Source organism: Microtus oregoni, unplaced genomic scaffold, assembly GCF_018167655.1.
Source record: "Microtus oregoni isolate MIOR12 unplaced genomic scaffold, Mior012 000014F_ref0000157, whole genome shotgun sequence".
Taxonomy (NCBI): Eukaryota; Metazoa; Chordata; class Mammalia; order Rodentia; family Cricetidae; genus Microtus; species Microtus oregoni.
This window is the reverse complement of record NW_024543073.1, coordinates 42,749,971-42,762,249: the sequence shown is the minus strand read 5'-3', so window position 1 is coordinate 42,762,249 and position 12,279 is coordinate 42,749,971. Positions and strand designations below refer to the sequence as shown.

Below are 12,279 nucleotides of genomic sequence, written 5' to 3'. Positions count from 1 at the left end.
TTGGCCCCTGTTTTCAGTTTCTAAACCGTTGGTGAGTTGGAGCTTTCTTTCCTAACCCTACATTTTCTTTTCTTTCTCCTGTTCATCTTCCTAGTTAGGAACTCTTCATCATGACTCACTTTGCCCTGGTACCTCCACATCAGGACAGACCGTCCAGGAGATAGTGCCTGGAGACACTCTGTGAGCGTACAAACCATTTGAGTCCCTCACTATAGATCCGCGAACACTACTTTCCCTTCTGTCCTTGTCCTTGTGCGGCCTGAAAGCAACTGATGACTTTCACCCGGGACCACTCTCCAGGATTGTCTGAAGGCTCTCTTGCTTGTTGAAAAGAGGAGCAGCGGGCTGGGTTCTGCCACCCGGTTAGTTTTATACCGGAAATAATTACATGGAAACTGTATTCTTTTAAACACTGCCTGGCCCATTAGTTCCAGCCTCTTATTGGCTAGCTCTTACATATTGATCTAACCCATTTCTAATAATCTGTGTAGCCCACGAGGTGGCTTACCAGGGAAGATCTTCACCTGTGGCTGTGTCAGGTGGGAGAATCATGGTGACTACCTGACTCAGCTTCTTTCTCCCAGTATTCTGTTCTGTTTACTCTGCCTACCTAATTTTCTGTCCTATCAAAGGCCAAGCAGTTTCTTTATTAATTAACCAATGAAAACTACAGATAGACAAATGACCCACCTCCATCACTTGCTTTATAGGGAGTCCTTTCTGCACTTCGGAGTGCGCACTGTTGGACTTCTCCTAGCCTCTCTTCTCAACTAATGTGGTTACGTGACCACCTGTTAAAGGCCATTAGAGTGGTAGCCCATTTCTTAATTCATGGAAAGGCTTTAGCTGTTCAACTATGGTCGAGTTCCCTTTCCCTTCCCAGATTGAAATATTCTCCTCAGATAACTGCTACTTTCTCTATCTTGACGCTGGAGCTGAGAGCAGGGATGGAGATGCAATTATTGCTGCTCACCCAGTGTCTTCTGACCACTTTCTTCTTTGTTGCCCCTCCTCACAGGATCCTACTGAAGCCCATCAGGAATGGTGCCCTTTCCCCAGAGAACGGGGCCTTCCCTTCTCCCTCAGCGCTGCCACTACCCCATCGCCGAATTTGGCAAGAGTTCTCTGAGTCCCATACAAGGGCCACTGCCCTGGGTCTTGCCTGCCATTTTCACCTCGTACCTGGCCTCCTACTCATAGCATACAGAGCCTGGAGCAGAAGCTGCCTTTTCTTACCATTTTGCAGAGCTCTTCCTGCCGCACTTCGAAGCTGGGGTGGCCCTAGCCTTGGGCTCACTATCCCCAACTGTCTTGACCTTATTGAGCCCTGGTGTGGAGATTACACCACCACATGACTTGTCCCTTAACAAGTGCAGGGTGGGCGGGCCCCTGGCTGTGTTGGGTCCATCTCTATCTTCTGAGGACCTAATTGGCCCCCTTCCTTCCTCAGTCTCTTCCTTTTCTACATCGTCCCTAAAAATCAAAGCTCGAGAAATGCTTTTCCTTCTTTTCAGTGGGTCACTCAATTGGAGATTCTGTAGGAGGCACCCTGCAGTGGTGAGAGACGAGTGATACTTCCTCCCCCAACTGGGCCTCTGAAGACCAGACCAGGTCCTCCAGTCCTAGGTGGAAACAGCAACTCCAACTCCTCTGGTGGTGCTAAAATACTTAGTGGGGGATTGACTAGTGATGGCATCCTCTGGGGAGAGATAAACCCACCTGAGAGTCCCATGACCCTTCCCCTGGCCCCTGGGTCCTCCTTCCTCCCAAAGGGTAACACAGACAGCCTGAAGTCGCTCTGCCTGAATCATTCAGAGAGTCTGCCCAGCCAGGATCTGCTGCTGGGACCCAGCAAAAGTAATGATCACCTATCACAGGGGAATTATGGGGGCCTTTCCATCCTCACTTTTCTCCCATAGGTCTGCCTCCATTGCTGCCTCCTACCTTGACTCAATGGAATTTCTTCCTCCAGAGTTGGTTCCCAGCATTCCCACTGAGGAGAGGCCCCCAGCAGGGACAGTTCATCCCCTCTCAATGCCCTCCCCTGCCCTGGATGCTCCAGAAGCAACCACAGGGTCATTCCTGTTCCAGGAGGAGTCAGAGAGTGTTGAGGGGGATCAGCCCCTCTCAGGACATCCTTGGTTCCATGGCCTGCTCCTTCAACTCAAAGCTGCCCAGTTAGTGCTGGAAGGAGGCACTGGTTCCCATGGAATCATCCTTGTACATCACAGTGAGACAAGATGTGGAGACTATGTCCTCACTCTCAACTTCCAGGGCAAGGTGAAACACCTGCATTTGTCACTGAATGAGGAGGGTCAGTGCCGGTTCACATCTGTGGTTCCAGTTCATTTTCTTTATGCTTGAGCACTCCCAGGTGCCTCCCATCCCTGTGGAGTCTGGAGGCTCTAGTGATGTTTTCCTTGTCAGCTGCTGCTTCCGGTACTTAGTGTACTCCCTGACCCAGGAGCTACAGTGATAGATATAGACTGTAGAGACATTGTCATATGCAAAGCCAGGAAAAACAACAAACCACTCAGAGAGGAAGTCTGATTTAAAACAATTTCTAGGTCCAGTATGGGCACACTGTATAATAATTTCCTTCAGTACAGATGACTTTCTGTCCCCCCCTTTTAAAGTTACAGATAAAATATTATGCCACACTATCAAAAAAAATACCATCCCCCAGACCACTATAGCCTTTACAGATGCCAATAAAACTAATTTGGAGTTAATAATAATGGAAGTTAATTATACGGAAAGGGCCTATACCCAACCAAATCCTGGATCAGGATCAGTACAACTAGGGGAGTTATTGGTGGTCCTTAAGGTATTAGAAATGACCTAATTGGAGCCTGTAAATATTTTCTCAGATAACCGCTATGCCACACAAGCATGCAAAATACTATCTTTCGCAAAATTAAAGGTCCAAAAGTATGCAAACTCTTTAGACTTTTTATAGTCCAGAGGAAACCTCTGGCACATATCCCACATCAGGTCTCATATGGGTCTGCCAGGAATGTTAACAACAGGCAACCACAGAGTAGACCACCTAATTATGACTATGACAGTGTCCTTGGCTTTGCTAGAACAGGCTAGCCTCATCCATCAGCAATATCACTTGTCCTCTCAAAGTTTGCACAACTTTTTTACCTGGTTTATCCTTGTCCGGCTGTAAACATTTAATCAGAACCTATGCAACATAACTCACCAGGAGTTGAGTAATTGGATTTGTCTACCACATTCTTTGGCCAAGTATGGGATCACATAAAATCCCTGCTAGACCCCTCTAAACTTACTGCATGGTGCCTTATGGGAGGGGAGGTGGTGGCTCTAATATTGCTGCTTAAGGGTCTCCTACAGCTAAGATCCTGACAACAGTGGGTGAACAAGGTAATACTCCAGGTGTAAATGGCTATGGAGCACAGTGGACCAAATCTTCCAAGAGAAGCAGTCCCTGCTTGGTTAATGCAAATACATGAAGTTGTTTAAATTTCTAGTTCTCCAAAATGTCTCCCTTGCTTCTGATTTTTTGAGACCTTCTGGGGACCCAAACTTTTGAGTACTAGTAGTCAAAGATGGGTAAGAGATTGTCCAACAAGCCAAACTGAGACAGGCACAACCCAAAATGCTGAGGGTTCCCTGAGGTGGGGTTATAAAAATCCATAGCTCCAACTAGGTAGCCCAAGAAAAATAAAATAAAAAGGGTGAGATGAGGCAGGGCAAGAGCACAAGAACAAACTCACAATAAATGAGCAGAATTGGTCAAAACAACCTGTCAGCGGACCAAAAGCAGGGTAACTAATGATGCACACTCATATCCAGTTATAACACACATCTCAGTGTGGACGTCAGAGTTACTGATCACAAATTATAGGGAAATATTCTTATAAATGTCACCCAGATGTGGCTAGTCACCTGCTGATTTTTGTACCTGTTTTAATTAGAGGTCTTAGAGTGATAAATAAAAAAGAAAATGTTGGGATTTCTTTTGGGAATCAAATAATTGACTTTAAAATAATTTATTTCAATTTTCCAAACTTCATTTATAGGCAAATAATATAAAATTACCAAAAACTAAAGATATAGTTGCAAATGATGAAATACTGGTGAGTTGGTAAAATCTATGGCTGCTAAAGCGACTAGTCAAGTAGTGGAGGAGACAATCAGACTAGAGAAAACATTTCTAGGGAGTGTTTAATCAAAATGGCTTGATGCATTATAAACAGCCCTTGGATATTTCTTGAATTATAATCTGTGGCTAAGTGTTCCTCTGCCTGTTTTTCTACTTAACTGACTGATACCGTATTTGTGACTTAGTTTGTCCTGTGGAATATGAAGTGACAAGTCTCTTCTGTTAGTGTTGCCATGATCCAGGAAACCAAGACTAAGGTGTCCTGATATACCCAGGTTACTAAAAGAATAAGAGATGGAGGAGAGATCATCTAGTTAGGTTAATCCATTGAGAATATGTAATGGAGACAAGCAGGAAACATTTGGTTGAAGTTGTTACCCAACTTAGGTGTAACTTAGGTTAGCTTGTGTCCAATAGCCCTGACTCAGCCAATAAGGTAGTTAAAAGGAGCCAAATTAACAGAGAAGAGCAGAAAAAGATGATCTGTTTAATGTAGTCACACTGAAAAGAGGGATAAAGTGATTCCGGGGTTCACCCAAATCTGTTTTCAAGGTTCCTAACTTGATAGTAGGGTTTAAATAGAAAGCAGAAAACGTGCATAGCTAAACAACTTGGCAGGTGTAGTCCCTCCCCACCAGTCTCAGCTCCCAGGCTGTCTTGCCATCCTGGTCTCTGCTGCAGGGTCAGCTGACAGGTCTTTTTCCAGGAAACAAATTCCTGTTTGGATGCCTCCAGGCATTTCATTTCTTCTCCCAGCAGATTTACCAGGAACTTCTTGCAGCCCATCTTTAAATAGTCTGACAGTCAAAAAGGGAGTATATAGAACATACCTATCCCAGACAGGCAAGTTGATTGCAAAGTAATTGATATTTTAGACTCATTCACTATCAAAGCAAAACTATGAGCCAAAATAAACTCTGCAAACTTTTAGTTGCTTCTCTTAGGTGCATTGCAACAGTAACAGAAAGTTGTAGTGACAGAAACAATACTTAAACACACACACACACACACACACACACACACACACACACGGGATGTAATGATCTGTCTCTTTAAGAGACAGGTCACACCTGCTCCCTGTCTAATGAGGTAGGCAGATCTTCTTTCCAGCTTGCAGCCTGAGTCTCTTCCTCCCCCTCTCGAAGAGGCAGCTTCTGTCTCTCCCTTCTCTCTCTCTCTCTCTCTCTCTCTCTTTCTCTCTCTCCTCTCTCTCTCTCTCTCTCTCTCTCTCTCTCTCTCTCCTGTTCTCCTTCTCCCCCTTCCCTTCCATACTCCCATAACTCACTAAGTAAATATCCAACCTCACTCTGCATGGCATGCCTATCCATCTGTCTCTTGCCTGCTGCTGCCAAATGGCTCGCTGCCCAGGACCAACCTTCTGAGACCTGCAGCATGGTTTCGTACATTACCCCTGCCTGGGACTCATGGCCCACTGCCTGCTACAGCCACTCAGGATACGCAGCATTTTTTAAATGGGGAGGGAAAAATGAATATGGGAAAGGAAGTAGTTGGGAAGAGAAGTTAATCAGTAAGACTGGGAGATGTATAAGAGAGTAATGGAGGGATGAATATGGTCATATTGCATCGTATATGCGTTTGAAAAAGTCAGAAGGGAAAAACGAAAAGGAGTTCACATTTCCATGGGTCTTCCTACAACTTAACCATATAGAGAAAACTTTCTTAATTTTTCTACTGACACTAATTTATTTTTGGAAATCTACAGTAATCTATCTGTAGTCTAAGATAAATATAAAATAAATGCAACTAATTGGTAAGTGTGGTATTATCTGTGGTAAGTCTTAGATGTGTGCAAATAAATTAGATTTTTATCTTAATGAAGTTTACAAAATTTGACTTATTTGTATAAACAATGTGTGAAACTGGAACAATTAAATTCATCTTTTAGCCAAAGATAATGACTAAAAACTAAAAACTAAGAAGAAAAAAATAAAACAGAGAAAAGAAAAAGCAGAATTCTCCAAAGAATAAAAGGTTGGGAATATTTTGACCAAATAAATTTGTACCAGAAAACGCTAATTTTCTCAAAAGTTCATATGCCTTCTGCATGTAATCATGGGCCTTATACTAAATTTTTACTGAATTGAAAAGATTGCCAAAAAAAGCCCTATTGTATTTTCTCATATGTGTCTTTTTCAGAAGACACTCCAACTCACACGATGCTACTGTCTTTCACAAACTGGTAGCCTGGGTGCAAACTTTGTGAGCTGTTTTTGGAGGAAATGGTCCCAGATGCCTATACCGTTGTCTAATACTCAGCGCAATGCAAGGATACAGCCACGCTGACTGTTCAGCACTTTTGACAAGTGCTCAAAAAGCAGTGAGCTCGAAGGGAAGTCCTGCTGCCGCGATCACAGCCTCCGCCTGCCAACGTGCTGTCCCTCTGATTTCTCACGCTTTTTTCATTAGCTCAAGCTGTTTTTCAAAGAAGTCTAACAAATATAGACCATAGCTCGAGTGAGGAGATGAACTACTAGAAAATACTTCATATGCGAGATTTTCCACCTTCCACTAAATACAACTCTGTAGTGCTGCTCTACTTGATTGTCCCCCCACCCCCACTGTTTGTGCCTTTTTTAAAAAAGAAATTAATAACCTTTTTCCATTTTACATACCAATCTCAGTTCCTTCTCTCTTCTTCCCACTTCCCTCACCTCCTTCCTCTCCCCTTCCACCCTCCTCCTCATCCATCCACTCCTCAGAGATAGTAAGGCTTCCTTCCCAACAAAGTCTGGCACATCACTTTAAGGCAAAATCAAGGCCCTCCCTCCTCTATCTAGGCTGGACAAGGTATCCTTCCAAAGAGAATGGGCTCTAAAAAGCCAGTTCAAGCAGTAGGGATAAATCCTGGTGCCACTGACAGTGACTTCCTCAGACTGCCTCAGCCACACAAATGTCATATACATTTAGAGGGCCTAGTTTGGTCTTATGCAGGTTCCCCGGCTGTCAGTCAGAGTCAGTGAGCTCCCACTAGCTCAGCTCAGCTGTTTCTGTGGGTATCCCCATCATGGTCTTGACATCTTTGAAAGGATGGTGGAAGGGGAGGAAGAGAGGAAAAGGGGAAGAGGGAGGACAGCATGAGGTAATGGGATGGGCGAGATGGGGCAAGGACAGAGGGTGAGAGCAAGGAAGAAGATATCGTGATAGAGAAAACCATTATAGGGCTAGCAAGAAATCTGGCACTAGGGAAATTCCCAGGAATCCACAAGGGGGACCCTAACTAATATCCTAAGCAATAATGGAGAAGGGGTGTGGTTATAAATGTAAGCTAGTCAGCTGCCTCCCTCTTTTTTACACTCGCTGACCGCATTCAGTCACCATTGAGTAAGTCCCATCTCTTCCACATGGGAAGACAGATAGGCTACCATCATATTGGTTTAACCTTGCTCAGGGCAGGGTCTCTGTAGACTCCCCTCACCCAAACATGCTTCTCCTTTTCTAGACAAATAGTCCGTACCCTTTACTCTTCTTTACCTGGCAGGGCTCCAAATTATTTCACATTTTCAGACTCGCTTTTGAAACTTACTTCTTAAATTGTGGTCCATAACTTTATTTGGATACACACACACACACAAAGTGTGTTGGGGGGGCAATAGCAAAATGCACAAAGATCAAAAATTAATTGACAGTCAAAAGTGTAATGGATCCAAGGTATTTCTGGCATAGCACATTTAATTTGCTTTGTCTTACCACACTGCAGCCTTGAATCTGAAGCCACAAGAAGGCACTTTATAGTGTGCACATCACTATGCAATGCAAGGCCAATAAATACTTCTTGCACCACTTGGACTCAGAATGGAAAGTATTGTATGTTATGAATAACAATGGTTTTAATGTACACAAATTTTTCTACTCTTAAAAAGTATAATTGTTTAGTTCTAAAACAGAGACTACATGTATTTCTATTATCATTCTTTTACACAGAAGAATTAAATTAATATATTTTGGATTATATTATATTAGAGGGTTTCTTTTATTTCACTTTTTAAAATTAATTTATTCTCCCATATTTACTTATCAAACCAGAAGAGTTCCCCCTCCTACTCTCCTCCATGTCTGCCACCCCATCCACCCCTTCTCCAGCTCTTTTCAGAAAAGGGCAGGGCTCCCAGGGATATCAACCAAACATGACATATCAAGTCACAAAAAAAAAAAAAAAAAAAAACTAGGCTACCTCCCCTCATATTAAGACTGAACAAGGCAACCCAGTAGGAGGAAAAGATACCCCAAGGCATGCAAAAGAGTCAGAGACAGCCCTGGCTCCCACTATTAGAATTCCATAAGAACACCATGGTACACATCCATAACGTAGATGCAGAGGGCCTAGGTCAGTCTCCTGCAGTCTCGATGATTGTTGGTTCAGTCTCAGTGAGCCCCTACAAGTCCAGATTTATTGTTTCTGTGGGTTTTCTTGTGGTGTCCTTGACTGTTCTGTCTGCTACAATCGTTCCTCCTCCTCCTCCTCCTCCTCCTCCTCCTCCTCCTCCTCCTCTTCTTCTTCTTCTTCTTCTTCTTCTTCTTCTTCTTCTTCTTCTTCTTCTTCAGGATTCACCAAGCTACACCTTATGGTATATTCAACTTATTATTACGAAAATTTGCTTTCTTCTTTACTAGGTACATACCAAAGAACTACTTTAAAACAATTTGCTATTATTTCTTATTAGTTAAGATTTTATTTGGATACCTATTTTAGATATTTAAGATCAAACAAAAATTTCTTGACTAGAAAAAGAGTGAGAAGCTGTTCTCTAGAATATACTGTTTCCTCCTAAGGTCTGTTCTACAAAAATCACAGAGAAGGGAAGACACATTCACTTTAGTAGGTATTTGGGGGTATATGAGTGTGGTAGTTTGAATGTAATTGACCCCCATAAGTTCACAGGGAGAGGCACTTTTAGAAGGTGTGGCCTTGCTGGAATAGGTGTGGCCTTCTTGAAGGAAATGTTTCACTGGAGGGGTAGGCTTTGAGGTCTCTTTTGCTTAAGCTCCAGTGTCGTAATCTACTTCCTGTTGCCTTCTGATAAAGATGTTGCCAGCACATGTCTGCCTGCTGCCATGCTCCCTACCATGATGGTAATGGACTAAACCTCTGAACTGTGACCTGCCACTTACAGTGGCAATTAAATGTTTCCTTTAGAAGAACTGCAGTGGCCATGATGTCTTTTCACAGCAATAGAAACCCTAACTAAGACAATGAGCAACCACACCACATCATTCATATAGTAGTGCTATTAACAAGAATATTGCCAAAGTCTAGCTCATACATGTGGCTATTACCTCATCTGTTCCCGAATATCACTCTGTGTTTAGAACCTAAGTTCAAGTATGAGTTAAGAAAGACTAAAATTCACTTTGTTAATGAATGAAGATGTCAAAGAAGCATTACAGGTAATGATAATGTCCATCTGTTCATCATAATTTCAACACAAGTTTTAGATATTTTGACTTTCATGGGATCAGTTAGAAGGTGTCCTAGTTAAGGTTCTATTGCTGTGATAAAATATTGTGACAAAAAGCAACTTGGTGAAGAAAGGTTTTATTTCATCTTACAATGCCTCAAGTCTCCCTCATTATTGAAAGAAGTTAGAGCAGGAACTTGAGACAGAAGTGCAGAGGTAGAAACTGGAGCAGAGGCCATGGAGGAGTACTGCTGTCTTGCTCCCCATGGCTTGTTCTTTATATAAGGCACTCAAAAAAAATGACAAACAGAATACTTACAGGTATTCTAATAGAAGCACTATTTTTCTCAAATGAGGTTCCTCTAGCTTGTGTCAAGATGCCAAAAACAAACCAGGATAGATGGTTGAGGGGAGAGCTCTGGGAAGCCCACCCCACTGCAGAAGTATCATTCTGTCCTTCATCAAATCCCTTGGGTAAGACACAAAGACTTTCATCTGCTCGGTTTCTTTCCATGAAGGAAGACTCAGAAAGGACCGTGAAAGTCTCTTCCCTGGACCCTGCCTAAGCTCAGGAGCCCCTTATGGCAGGAGAAACACGGGCACAAAAGCATCCTCATCCACCATTCAGATACAGATGCAATTTTACTCTAAAAATACTCCGCACCATCAGTTCTCAGTAAGACGTGTAGATTTTGACTGCGATATTGTAAACATGACAGTCCCCTTAATGTGAGCTGAATTAATTGATTTATTAGGAACAAAATAGCTATGTGGGCTGGACTAAATTGGCTTATTAAGGATTCAGTTCCACTAATTGCTTGCATAGTGGCCAAAGGAACAAAGGGAGGAGTGAAGAAAGCGAGGTAAATGCCTGTCAGAGAGATTCATGCTCACCAGCCCCAGACAGGGAGACTCTCTCTCTCTTTCAGAGAGGCTTGGACAAAACTTCCAGGCTTTCACTAGGGAGCAATGATCCAAATTCCGTGTTAGCGCAAAGAAAGGCTCCCAACATGTAAGAGCTAGAGCCCACTGGCCTGTTCTGCCTGCAGATATCTATCTAGACACAAACGCTGAGGGTGAGGGTTGGAGAGGACAACTTTTATCAGGGATACTGGGTTCCCTGACAGGAAGAGAACTTGGTTCTGAGCTGAGAGAAATCAAGAAGTAGAAGAGGATTGTCCACAGTGAGGGCTGGTTCCCTGGAACAGCAAAGGAGTTGTTAAGGGAATTTTGCATTGCTTGCTCTTTTCTGCAACTGCAGGAGGCAAGCATTCCTAGCGGGAAACAAGTTTGTTTAAAGACCACCTTGAAGAAGAAAGATGAAAGTCCCTGTCTGATCTCTCTATTTGGGTGTTCCTGGGACCAAATACCTGTTACAGAAGAACAAGGAGAGCTCAGTGAGATAAGTAGAAAGTTGTGTACTGGACAAGGTATTCATCTGTTGAAGTAATTCTTTCCTCTTCTCTGGCAGGGACAGCTCTCGCAGGTAGTTAGCTTCTAAAATAAGAGGAAAGACCTGTCATTGAGAAGGGTTAGTGTGGTTACAGGACAAAAAGAAGGCTGTGAGAGCAAGGGGCAGCTCATAACATATTTATCCATTTTTTTCACTTTTTATCATTTTTATTGAGCTATATATTTTTCTATGCTCCCTTCCCTTTCTCTTCTTTTCCCTTATCCCCTCTCCCATGGTCACCATACTCCCAATTTACTCAGGAGATCTTGTCTTTTTCTACTTCCCATGTAGATTAGATCCATATATGTTTCTCTATATGTCTCTCTTAGGGTCCTCTTTGTTCTCTAGGTTCTCTGGGATTGTGAATTGTAGGCTAGTTTGGTTTTTGTTTTTGTTTGTGTGTGTTTTTTTTTTTTGCTTTATGTCTAAAAGGCACTTATGAGTGAGTACGTATGATAATTGTCTTTCTGGGTCTGGAACATCTCACTCAGTATGATGTTTTCTAGATCCATCCATTTGCCCACAAATTCCAAATGTCATTATTTTTTCTGTTGTGTAGTACTCCATTGTGTACTATATTTTCCTTATTCATTCTTCGGTCTTGGGGCATTTAGGTTATTTCCAGGTTCTGGCACAAACAATGCTATAATGAACATAGGTGAACACATGTCCTTTAATATGATTGAGTGTCCTTTGGGTATGAAGAGCCTCTATCAGAAACTGCTGATTTTTTTTAATGCTTAGGTTTGATGTAATATGAAGATCTTTGTAGATGTGAATGAATGACAAGGATAAGACCTAGTAAGAGATGGAATGGGAACCCTGGCCAGTATATCTATTCACTCTCTTCTCAGCCCTTCTGTTGTAGAATTTCTTCCTCCGGGGTGAGAGGGCAGACTACTCTGGAAAGGCTACCTGAAATTTCCTCTGGTCACTGGCAAATAGAAAGCTGTGGAAATTTAGGGTAGTATTTCTAGACAGCAGGGCTGTTGGTAAAAGAGATTTTGGTTTCTCTGATCCCTGTTATGGAAGAGGGATTCTTGTGATGGCTTGCCTCTTAGAAAGAGAAAAAGTAAAAGAAAATAGGTCAGGGGATGATCAGAGACAAATATGGTTTCTAGAATGTTCTTGAGGCACCCACTTTGGGCCTTTTTTTTTTTTTTTTTTTTTTTTTGCCCTGATGTGAATGGGCAAGGTTAAGAGCAGGTTCCGATTTTCTAAGCAATGCTATTATGAGAGGTCATTCCAAGGGCAGTCTGGCTATGGATAAAAAGCAC

The 12,279-nt window shown here is 42.7% G+C and overlaps 1 pseudogene; it reads left to right on the top strand.

Moving 5' to 3' along the window:
• The first annotated feature begins 947 nt into the window (after window positions 1–947).
• On the top strand, window positions 948–2,476 carry LOC121455700 (annotated as a pseudogene).
• Window positions 2,477–12,279: the final 9,803 nt, after the last annotated feature.